The 13,652-nt window shown below is 31.3% G+C and overlaps 1 pseudogene; it reads left to right on the forward strand.

The window, feature by feature from the left end:
• The first annotated feature begins 9,341 nt into the window (after positions 1-9,341).
• Positions 9,342-13,473, forward strand: LOC131803225 (NADH-ubiquinone oxidoreductase chain 2-like; annotated as a pseudogene).
• The last annotated feature ends 179 nt before the right edge of the window (positions 13,474-13,652 follow it).

Consider the following 13,652-nt stretch of genomic DNA (forward strand, 5'->3'; position numbering starts at 1 on the left):
ATTTGTGGCCACCACTGTATATGCATAAATTAATTATCTAAATTATTTTTTTTTAATTTAAAAAAATGTAAAATTATCCATGTATATTAATATTTAAAATCTCAAAATTACTATTTTTAATTATATAATAATTAATTAATAATAATTAATAAATTATATTTTTCTCAAAAATTATGTATAAATATAGAAAAAAAGAGCCTCATTACATTGAATGAATTGCCTGATAAAAGGGTAACCTTGATAGGGTAAATTATGTAATTAATATTACATTCATTATATCTGATAGAATTAAAATATTTCTAAAATTATCAAAAACTTTTGTGCATCGTACACCAAAATATATATTTACAAAAAGATAAGCTAATTAAGCTACTGGGCTCATACCCCATTTATAAAGGAACACACAAGGAACTCCTTGTGTGGATTTTCAGACAATTCCGTTGAAAAATGTGGGTAAAATCGTCAAAATACCGAATATCGGGGGGTACCGTTATATGGGGGCTATACGATATTGTGGACCTATATAGATAATTCTCTGCCGAGGTATAAAATACCCACAAGGAACTCTTTGTGTGGATTTTCAGACAATTCCGTTGAAAAATGTGGGTAAAATCATCAAAATACCGAATATCGGGGGTACCGTTATATGGGGGCTATACGATATTGTGAACCTATATAGATAATTCTCTGCCGAGGTATAAAGTACCCACAAGGAACTCCTTCTGTGGATTTTCAGACAATTCCGTTGAAAAATGTGGGTAAAATCATCAAAATACCGAATATCGGGGGGTACCGTTGCGTGGTGGCTATACGATATCGTGGACCTACATGGACAATTCTCTGCCAAGGTATAAAGTACCCACAAGGAACTCCTTGTGTGGATTTTCAGACAATTCCGTTGAAAAATGTGGGTAAAATCATCAAAATACCGAATATCGGGGGGTACCGTTATATGGGGGCTATACGATATTGTGGACCTATATATATAATTCTCTGCCGAGGTATAAAGTACCCACAAGGAACTCCTTGTGTGGATTTTCAAACAATTCCGTTGGAAAATGTGGGTAAAATCATCAAAATACCGAATATCGGGGGTACCGTTATATGGGGGCTATACGATATTGTGGACCTATATAAATATTTCTCTGTCGAGGTAAAAGGTACCCACAAGGAACTCCTTGTGTGGATTTTCAGACAATTCCGTTGAAAAATGTGGGTAAAATCATCAAAATACCGAATATCGGGGGGTACCGTTATATGGGGGCTATACGATATTGTGGACCTATATATATAATTCTCTGCCGAGGTATAAAGTACCCACAAGGAACTCCTTGTGTGGATTTTCAAACAATTCCGTTGAAAAATGTGTGTAAAATCATCAAAATACCGAATATCGGGGGTACCGTTATATGGGGGCTATACGATATTGTGGACCTATATAGATAATTCTCTGCCGAGGTATAAAGTACCCACAAGGAACTCCTTGTGTGGATTTTCAGACAATTCCGTTTAAAAATGTGGGTAAAATCTTCAAAATACCGAATATCGGGGGGTTCCGTTATATGGGGGCTATACGATATTGTGGACCTATATAAATAATTCTCTGTCGAGGTAAAAGGTACCCACAAGGAACTCCTTGTGTGGATTTTCAGACAATTCCGTTGAAAAATGTGGGTAAAATCATCAAAATACCGAATATCGGGGGTACCGTTATATGGGGGCTATACGATATCGTGGACCGATATAGCCCATCTTCGAACTTGACCTGCCTGCAGGCAAAAGAGAGATCAGTGCAAAATTTTAGCTTCCTATCTTAATTCGTTTAGACTGTAGCGTGATTACAACAGACGGACAGACGGACGGACAGGGCTAAATCGTCTTAGAATTTTACGCTGATCAAGAATATATATACTTTGTTGGGTCTAAAATGATTATTTCGATGAGTTACAAACGGAATGACAAAGTTAATATACCCTCCATACCTTTTTTGGTGGAGGGTATAAAAATTAAACAATTTAACTTTTACTGAAAAAATTTATTTGCATTATTCGTGTAACCGCGGCTGCTGGCACAAATTTAGCCAATACTCTTTAATATTACTATTTCTAGACTTTTCTTATTAATAATACCAATTACTGCGAATATAAATTAATTTATTTATTATTAAAATAAATAAAAATTCATACAAAATTTACATATAAATTAAACTAATAATAATTGTGTAAGCTAAAATAAAACTTTAAACTTAATTTATTACAATTTTTAAAATTATTTATAATTTAAAAGTTTAAATTAAAACATAAAAATTAGAATTATAAATAATTAATATTACTAAATAATATAAAATTGGTAATTACTCACGCAAATTTTAATTCAACTAATTAATCATATTCATAATATAATTAAATATTAATTTATTTATTATAAATATTTAAATGAATATACCCCTATATAATTTTATAAAATATTTATAACAATATAAAATAAATGTTATTTTTAACAAAAAAAGATCAATTATATCCCCTAATATAATTACATTTTAAAAATTAAAAAAAAAAATGTTTAAATATAATAATTTAATAAATAATTAAATATAGTATAACAAATAATTTATAAATTTAAAATTTAATTATACTTTATAAATTAAATCAAAATTAAATTTTTAGATTTTTAATTTTTTTTAAATAGTACGATTAATCTTGATTATTCAGGTATTTATCTGTTAATGGTTATCTAATGCCTAATATATATCTAATATATTAATAATTTATATATTAATAAGTAATTACATAAATAAAATATTATATTATATTATTATATAATTATATTTCCCTATTATTATAATATAAGATTTGTATTAATATGTAATTTATATATATATATATATATAGATATAACATATGTCAAAATTATCATAAGTCACGAGATGTCGTGTCTTAAATTCGTGGCCACTACTGTATACATATATAGCTTTTTCAAGGGAACATCTTTAAAATCCGATGGAGTTTTGGAAAAATGTACTTTGGAGCGACGAGTCGAAGTTTTGCAGATTTGGTTCTGATCTAAAACAATACGTATGGCGTCCTCCAAACCTACAGCATCATCCAAAGTATACCCTTAAAACGGTAAAGTATGGAGGTGGGAATGTTATTCTGTGGGCAGCATTTTCTTGGCATGGCCTGGGACCCATTCGCAAGATTAACACTAAAATGGATCAGTACATTTACAAAACATATTGACAAGCATAATGATGCCATTCACTGCAGAAAACAGGCCTCCAATATGGAGATTTATGCATGATAATGACCTTAAGCACGCTTCACGCCTAGTGAAGATTTGCTTAGTTGAAAACAATATCAATGTTCTAAAGTGGCCAGCTCAATCTCCAGACCTCAATTCAATTGAGAACTTGTGGAATGATGTTGAGAGACATGTACGTGCAGTAAAACCAAAAAATTTGAATGATTTATGGGAAGAAATGCAAAAGGCTTGGTATGAGATTCCAAAGGAACCTTGTATGGCATTAGTTGAAAGTTTACCAAGGAGATGCGAGATAAATACTAAAGTTTCTTTACTAAGTTGAGTTTTTAATTTAATTTGTTTTCCTTTTATTTTGCCTATGTCCTAAATTCTTGGCCAAGCTAAACTTGTATTAAGCTGTATAAAATGTAAATAAAAATTTCTAACGAAATGGAGGTAACAAACCATTGTGAAATTTATTTCATTACATTACAAGGATCTTAAAAAAATGAATGATTGTTTTAATAAGATTTAAAAATTATCTTATATATGTAAATGAAATGTCATGTCTTAAATTTGTGGCCACCACTGTATATGCATAAATTAATTATCTAAATTATTTTTTTTTTAATTTAAAAAAATGTAAAATTATCCATGTATATTAATATTTAAAATCTCAAAATTACTATTTTTAATTATATAATAATTAATTAATAATAATTAATAAATTATATTTTTCTCAAAAATTATGTATAAATATAGAAAAAAAGAGCCTCATTACATTGAATGAATTGCCTGATAAAAGGGTAACCTTGATAGGGTAAATTATGTAATTAATATTACATTCATTATATCTGATAGAATTAAAATATTTCTAAAATTATCAAAAACTTTTGTGCATCGTACACCAAAATATATATTTACAAAAAGATAAGCTAATTAAGCTACTGGGCTCATACCCCATTTATAAAGGTCCTAGTCATTTTCTTTTTATACCCTCCACCTTGGAAAGGAGGGTATATTAACTTTGTCATTCCGTTTGTAACATCCCTAAATATTCGTTTTAGACCCCATAAAGTATATATATTCATAATCAGCATAAAATTCTAAGTCGATTTAACGATGTCCGTCTGTCTGTCTGTCTGTCTGTCTGTCTGTCTGTCCGTCTGTCTGTCTGTTGAAATCACGATACAGCCCACATTATTTGACGTAGAGCTCCAAAATTTAGCAGAGCTATTTGCATTGTGTCTAGGATGGTTGGTATTGAAAATGAGATATATCGGTCCACGTTCTGGTATAGTCCCCATATAACGGTACCTCCCGATATTCGGTATTTTGATGATTTATGCCACATTTTTTCACGGATTTGTCTTAAAATTGGTATTTGTAGGTCATAGCGGCTCCCTGAGCGTGTGGCAAAACATTGCATGTATAGGTCCACGTTGTGGTATAGCCCCCATATAAAGGTACCTCCCGATATTTAGTATTTTAGTTTTTTTTTACCACATTTTTTCACCGATTTGTCTAAAAATTGGTATTTGTGGGTCATAATGGTTTCCAGCTCCGGTGGCGGAACATTGCATGTATGGGTCCATAATTTGGTATAGTCCCCATATAACGGTACCTCCCGATATTCGGTATTTTGATGATTTATGCCACATTTTTTCACGGATTTGTCTTAAAATTGGTATTTGTAGGTCATAGCGGGTCCCTGAGCGTGTGGCAAAACATTGCATGTATAGGTCCACGTTGTGGTATAGCCCCCATATAAAGGTACCTCCCGATATTTAGTATTTTAGTTTTTTACCACATTTTTTCACGGATTTGTCTGAAAATCGGTATTTGTTGGTCATAATGGGTTCCAGCTCCGGTGGCGAAACATTGTAAATATAGGTCCACGTTTTGGTATAGCCCCCATATAACGGTACCTCCCGATATTCGGTAATTTGATGATTTTTGCCACATTTTTTCAGGGATTTGTTCGAAAATTGGTATTTGTTGGTCATAATTGGTTCCAACTTCGGTGGCGAAACATTGCATGCATGGGTCCATGATTTGATATAGCCCCCATATAACGGTACCTCCCGATATTCGGTTTTTTTATGGTTTTTGCCACATTTTTTCACTGATTTGTCTAAAAATTGGTATTTGTGGGTCATAATGGGTTCCAGCTCCGGTGGCGAAACATTGTAATTATAGGTACACGTTTTGGTATAGCCCCCATATAACGGTACCTCCCCATAATCGGCATTTTAATGGTTTTTGCCACATTTCTTCTAATGTTTCTTTTACCCTAAGGTGGAGGGTATTAAAAGTTTGGCCCGGCCGAACTTAATGTTTTTTTACTTGTTAATTTTTAATAATTCATCAAAAATTATATTTTTAACTATTTTAATAATAGGATCTTTAATTGCAATTTGAGCAAACTCTTGAATAGGAGCCGGAATAGGTTTAGAAATTAATTTGTTAGCTTTTATCCGCTAATAAGAGATAATAAATTAATATCTGCAGAAGCATCTTTAAAGTACTTTTTGACTGAAGCACTAGCTTCTTCTGTATTTTTATTTGCAGTAATTTTATTTTTATTTAATACTGGTAAAAATAATGCAAATTTAATAGAAATAATTATTCTTTCTTCTTTACCATTAAAAAGAGGTTCTGCTCCCTTCCATTTTTGATTTCCTAATGTAATAGAATGATTATCATGAATTAATGCATTATTTCTAATAACTTGACAAAAGATTGCTCCGTTAATATTAATTTCTTATGTAATTTTTAAGCCATTAATTATTATCAGAATTATTTTATCAAGTTTAATTAGTGCATTAGGAGGTTTAAATCAAACTTCTTTACGTAAATTAATAGCTTATTTTTTTATAGCTAGTTTTTATTATATGCATTTTTAACATTTTCAATAGCGTTAATATTTAATATGTTTAAAATTTCTTATATTAATCAATTATTTTCTTTATTTTTTCATGAAAAAAGAAGGAAATTTTTCCTATTTTTTAATCTTCTTTCATTAGGAGGATTACCCCCATTTTTAGGATTTTTACAAAAAATATTTGTAATTCAATCTTTAACTATAAGTAATCAATTATTTTTATTAACTTTTATAGTAATAATAACATTAATTACTTTATATTTATACCCTACACCACAAGGTGGTCAGGGTATTATGTCTTTGTGCATTTGTTTGTAACAGGCAGAAGGAAACGAGATAGACCCATAGTTCCTTTTGATGATCTGCATAGAATCACATTCTGAGTCGATTTATGCATGTCCGTCCGTCCGTCTGTCCGTCCGTCCGTCTGTCCGTCTGTCCATGTATTTTTGTAAACAAAGTACAGGTCGCATTTATTGCCTGATCCAAATGAAATTTTGCACAGATCATTTGTTTGGCCCAAGGACGAACCCTATTTAAATTGGAAATAATCGGTAAAAATTTAGATATAGCTCCCATATATATCTTCGTCCGATTTGCCTTTTATTGTGCACCAAACGTGTAATGTCAGCCCGAATTGTATGGAATTTTGCATATACACCCAAATTAGGCCTGAAAATGTATGCCAAATTTGATCGAAATCGGTTCAGATATAGCTATAGCTCCCATATATATTGTTCATCCGATTTGTTATTTTTGTCCACCGCCGCCGTAATATGCACTATGCAACAACAATATTTGGGGAAATATATCAAATACAGCTCATAAATACATTTGCTAAATTTTATCGAGATCGGTTCAGATTTAGATATAGCTCCCATATATAACTTCGTCCGATTTACCTTTTATTGTGCATCAAACGTCTAATTTTTGTGCAAATGGGATGGAATTTGGCACTTACGACCGAATTAAGTCTAGAAGCCAGTATGTCGAATGTGGTGAAGATCGGTTCAGATATAGCTATAGCTTCCATATATATTATTCATCCGATTTGTTATATTTGTTACCCACAAACGTAATATGCACTCCGTAACAACGATATTCAGGGAAATATATCAAATACAGCTCAGAAATATCTTTGAAAAATTTTATCGAGATCGGTTCAGATTTGGATATAGCTCCCATATATATCTTTATCTGATTTCAAATTAATTGTGCACCAAATGGGCAATACAATTCCGAATTTAAAAGATACAAATGCTTCGGCATATTTAGTCCTTTGGACTTTAAATTATAATTATAATCATAGCGTGTATGATTGAATTCTCCCATAAAAACTTTTAATTGTTATGTGGAGCTATACTAAATTAGCAAAGTGGTGTAGGGTATCATAAAGTCGGCCCCGCCCGACTTTAAGACTTTCTTTACTGGTTTTATATTCGATTATGTTATAGTGCTTTTATATTAAACTATTATGACAATGTGTTTGTTTTCTCTTTCGAGACGAAAATAGTTGAATAACATTTTCATATTATAAGTCTTTAAATATAAAGCTTTTACTAAATTTTTCTTATATTTCAACTTTTGGGTTATTTTTAACTTCTTCCTTATATTTCTTTTTTTTAAGGCTTTAAGTCAAATAAACTAATAGCCTTTAAAGCTGTCAATATAAGAATAATCTTTTAAGCCTTAGTAAATTTATTACTCCTTTAGAATTGCAGTCTAATGTCATTATTGACTATAAAGCTAATTGATTAAGGAGAAAAATTCTCATAAATAAATTTACAATCTATTGCCTAAACTTCAGCCATTTAATCGCAACAATGGTTATTTTCTACTAATCATAAAGATATTGGTACTTTATATTTTATCTTCGGAGCATGATCTGGTATAGTAGGAACATCATTATTCGAGTACTGAAATATTTTAATTTTTTAAAGATAGAAACCAACCTGGCTTACACCGGTATGAACTCAGATCATGTAAGAATTTAAAAGTCGAACAGACTTAACATTTTAGCGGCTACACCAAAATATATCACTTAATCCAACATCGAGGTCGCAATCTTTTTTATCGATATGAACTCTCCAAAAAAATTACGCTGTTATCCCTAAAGTAACTTAAATTTTTAATCGTTAATAACGGATCAATTATTCATAAATTAATGATTTAATTAATTAAAAGTTTTTTAAATTTTAATATCACCCCAATAAAATATTATCAATAATCACAACAAAAAAATCCACAAAATTTTAATTACCTAAACATTAAGATTTATAGGGTCTTCTCGTCTTTTAAATTTATTTTAGCTTTTTGACTAAAAAATAAAATTCTATTATATATTTTTATGAAACAGTTAATATCTCGTCCAACCATTCATACCAGCCTTCAATTTTTTACATATTTTTTACATATTGTTGCTCTTTGTTACAATTTTGTAAAAACGTGCTTTTGAATTTAAAACATCTAGAAGTTTTTGTTTTTTAATTAATTGTTTAGAGTTTTTAGAAGGTAATTGGTAAATTAAGAATGTTTTTAGTAATTTTATGTTATAATAGATCAACATATTTAGTTAGAAATGGCAAAAAATACTTGGAGTTCGGAGTCCGATCGAAAACAGATCCACCAAATGAAAACTGATTGGAAAACAATTCTGGAGATTTCTAATATACTGAAATGTTCAAGATCTAAAATTTACAACGCCCTGGAACATATAAAGCAACATGGTACAACGAAAAATGTCAAACAGCGCCCTAGAGCCCGAAAAACTACACCCAGGGAGGATAGCTTAATATATAAAGCAGCTGTTTAAGAACCTTTCACAAGTTCTGGTAAAATAAAAAAAGAAATATCATCGGATTATGGCACCAATATATCGTCAAGAACAATACGAAGACGTCTAAATGAGAAAAACTTACGTGGGTGTATAGCACAACGTAAGCCACTTGTGTCAAAAAAGAATATTAAATCCCGTTTAGCTTTTTCAAGGGAACATCTTTAAAATCCGATGGCGTTTTGGAAAAATGTACTTTGGAGCGACGAGTCGAAGTTTTGCAGATTTGGTTCTGATCTAAAACAATACGTATGACGTCCTCCAAACCTACATCATCATCCAAAGTATACCCTTAAAACGGTTAAGTATGGAGGTGGTAATGTTATTGTGTGGGCAGCATTTTCTTGGCATGGCGTGGGACCCATTCACAAGATTAACACTAAAATGGATCAGTACATTTACAAAAACATATTGACAAGCATAATGATGCCATTCGCTGAAGAAAACATGCCTCTAATATGGAGATTTATGCACGATAATGACCTTAAGCACACTTCACGCCTAGTGAAGAGTTGCTTAGGTGACAACAATATCAATGTTCTAAAGTGGCCAGCTCAATCTCCAGACCTCAATTCAATTGAGAACTTGTGGAATGATGTTGAGAGACATGTACGTGCAGTAAAACCAAAAAAATTGAATGATTTATGGGAAGAAATGCAAAAGGCTTGGTGATTCCAAAGGAACCTTGTATGGCATTAGTTGAAAGTTTACCAAGGAGATGCGCAGCTGTGATCCAAAATAAAGGCTTCCCAACTAAATACTAAAGTTTCTTTACTAACTTGAGTTTTTAATTTAATTTATTATTCTTTTATTTTGCCTATGTCCTAAATTCTTGGCCAAGCTAAACTTGTATTAAGCTGTATAAAATGTAAATAAAAATTTCTAACGAAATGGAGGTAACAACCCATTGTAAAATTTATTTCATTACATTACAAGGACCTTAAAAAAAACATGGACCTATTTTTTTAATAAGATTAAAAATTATCTTATATATGTAAATGAAATGGCATGTCTTAAATTTGTGGCCACCACTGTATATGCATAAATTATTATCTAAATTAATTTTTTTTTTTAATTTAAAAAAAAATAATACTTACCCGTGTATATTAATATTTAAAATCTCAAAATTACTATTTTTAATTATATAAATTAAATAATTAATAAAAAAAATTATAAATTTTTCTCAAAAATTATGTATAAATATAGAAAAAAAGAGCCTCATTACATTGAATGAATTGCCTGATAAAAGGGTAACCTTGATAGGGTAAATTATGTAATTAATATTACATTCATTATATTTAATAGAATCAAACTATTTCTAAAAGTATCAAAAACTTTTGTGCATCGTACACCAAAATATATATTTACAAAAAGATAAGCTAATTAAGCTACTGGGCTCATACCCCATTTATAAAGGTCCTAATCCTTTTCTTTTTAATTTTTAATAATTCATCAAAAATTATATTTTTAACTATTTTAATAATAGGATCTTTAATTGCAATTTGAGCAAACTGTTGAAAAGGAGCCTGAATAGGTTTAGAAATTAATTTGTTAGCTTTTATCCCCTAATAAGAGATAATAAATTAATATCTGCAGAAGCATCTTTAAAGTACTTTTTGACTCAAGCACTAGCTTCTTTTGTATTTTTAGTTGCAGTAATTTTATTTTTATTTGCAGTAATATTTTTTTATTTGCAGTAATTTTATTTTTACTTAATACTGGTAAAAATAATGCAAATTTAATACAAATAATTATTCTTTCTTCTTTACTATTAAAAAGAGTTTCTGCTCCTTTCCATTTTTGATTTCCTAATGTAATAGAAGGATTATCATGAATTAATGCATTAATTCTAATAACTTGACAAAAAATTGCTCCGTTAATATTAATTTCTTATGTAATTTTTAAGCCATTAATTATTAACAGAATTATTTTTATCAAGTTTAATTGGTGCATTAGGAGGTTTAAATCAAACTTCTTTACGTAGATTAATAGCTTATTCTTCAATTAATCATTTAGGATGAATATTAGCAGCAATATATAATAGTAATATTTGATTAGTATATTTTTTATTTTATTCATTTTTAACATTTTCAATAGCGTTAATATTTAATATGTTTAAAATTTCTTATATTAATCAATTATTTTCTTTATTTTTTCATGAAAAAAGAATTAAAATTTTCCTATTTTTTATACCCTCCACCAAAAAAGGTATGGAGGGTATATTAACTTTGTCATTCCGTTTGTAACTCATCGAAATAATCATTTTAGACCCAACAAAGTATATATATTCTTGATCAGCGTAAAATTCTAAGACGATTTAGCCCTGTCCGTCCGTCTGTTGTAATCACGCTACAGTCTAAACGAATTAAGATAGGAAGCTAAAATTTTGCACAGATCTCTCTTTTGTCTGCAGGTTCGAAGATGGGCTATATCGGTCCACGATATCGTATAGCCCCCATATAACGGTACCCCCGATATTCGGTATTTTGATGATTTTACCCACATTTTTCAACGGAATTGTCTGAAAATCCACACAAGGAGTTCCTTGTGGGTACCTTTTACCTCGACAGAGAATTATTTATATAGGTCCACAATATCGTATAGCCCCCATATAACGGTACCCCCGATATTCGGTATTTTGATGATTTTACCCACATTTTTCAACGGAATTGTCTGAAAATCCACACAAGGAGTTCCTTGTGGGTACCTTTTACCTCGACAGAGAAATATTTATATAGGTCCACAATATCGTATAGCCCCCATATAACGGTACCCCCGATATTTGGTATTTTGATGATTTTACCCACATTTTTCAACGGAATTGTCTGAAAATCCACACAAGGAGTTCCTTGTGGGTACCTTTTACCTCGACAGAGAAATATTTATATAGGTCCACAATATCGTATAGCCCCCATATAACGGTACCCCCGATATGCGGTATTTTGATGATTTTACCCACATTTTCCAACGGAATTGTTTGAAAATCCACACAAGGAGTTCCTTGTGGGTACTTTATACCTCGGCAGAGAATCATATATATAGGTCCACAATATCGTATAGCCCCCATATAACGGTACCCCCCGATATTCGGTATTTTGATGATTTTACCCACAGTTTTCAACGGAATTGTCTGAAAATCCACACAAGGAGTTCCTTGTGGGTACTTTATACCTTGGCAGAGAATTGTCCATGTAGGTCCACGATATCGTATAGCCACCATGTAACGGTACCCCCCGATATTCGGTATTTTGATGATTTTACCCACATTTTTCAACGGAATTGTCTGAAAATCCACAGAAGGAGTTCCTTGTGGGTACCTTTTACCTCGCCAGAGAATTATTTATATAGGTCCACAATATCGTATAGCCCCCATATAACGGTACCCCCCGATATTCGGTATTTTGAAGATTTTACCCACATTTTTAAACGGAATTGTCTGAAAATCCACACAAGGAGTTCCTTGTGGGTACTTTATAAATCGGCAGAGAATTATCTATATAGGTTCACAATATCGTATAGCCCCCATATAACGGTACCCCCGATATTCGGTATTTTGATGATTTTACCCACATTTTTCAACGGAATTGTCTGAAAATCCACACAAGGAGTTCCTTGTGGGTATTTTATACCTCGGCAGAGAATTATCTATATAGGTCCACAATATCGTATAGCCCCCATATAACGGTACCCCCCGATATTCGGTATTTTGATGATTTTACCCACATTTTTCAACGGAATTGTCTGAAAATCCACACAAGGAGTTCCTTGTGGGTTCTTTATACCTCGCCAGAGAATTATTTATATAGGTCCCCAATATCGTATAGCCCCCATATAACGGTACCCCCGATATTTGGTATTTTGATGATTTTACCCACATTTTTCAACGAAATTGCCTAAAAATCCACAAAAGGAATCCCTTGTGGGCATTTTACCTCCTCAAAATGAAGTGTCTATATAGGTCCACGATATCGTATATCCCCCATATAACTGTAACCTCCGATATTCGGTATTTTGATGATGTTAGCCACGCTTTTCAATGGAATTGTCTTAAAATCAACACAAGTAGTTCCTTGTGAGTACTTCACCCCCTGAGAGAGAATTATCTATATTCTCTATATAGGTTAACGATAACGTATAGCTCCCATATAACGGTACCCCGCGATATTCGGTATTTTGATGATTTTAGCCACATTTTCCAATCGTATTGTCTGAAAATCCACACACGGAGTTCCTTGTGAGTACTTTACACGCAGACATAGATTTGTCTTTATAGGTCCACAATATCGTATATCCCCCCATATATCGGCACCTTCCTATATTAGATATTTTAAAGATTTTAAAAAATTTTTATTGGATTTTATTTTTTTGAAAATTTTCTAATTCGTTCCAAATGGTGGAGGGTATTCAAAGTTCGGCCCGGCCGAACTTACTGCTTTTTTACTTGTTTAATCTTCTTTCATTAGGAGGATTTTTACCAAAAATATTTGTAATTCAATCTTTAACTATAAATAATCAATTACTTTTTATAACCTCCACCAAAAAAGGTATGAATAATCATAATCATAATCATTTTAGACCCAACAAAGTATATATATTCTTGATCAGCGTAAAATTCTAAGACGATTTAGCCCTGTCCGTCCGTCTGTCCGTCTGTTGTAATCACGCTACAGTCTAAACGAATTAAGATAGGAAGCT

The sequence above is a fragment of the Musca domestica genome, unplaced genomic scaffold, assembly GCF_030504385.1.
Source record: "Musca domestica strain aabys unplaced genomic scaffold, Musca_domestica.polishedcontigs.V.1.1 28, whole genome shotgun sequence".
In the NCBI taxonomy this organism is placed as follows: Eukaryota; Metazoa; Arthropoda; class Insecta; order Diptera; family Muscidae; genus Musca; species Musca domestica.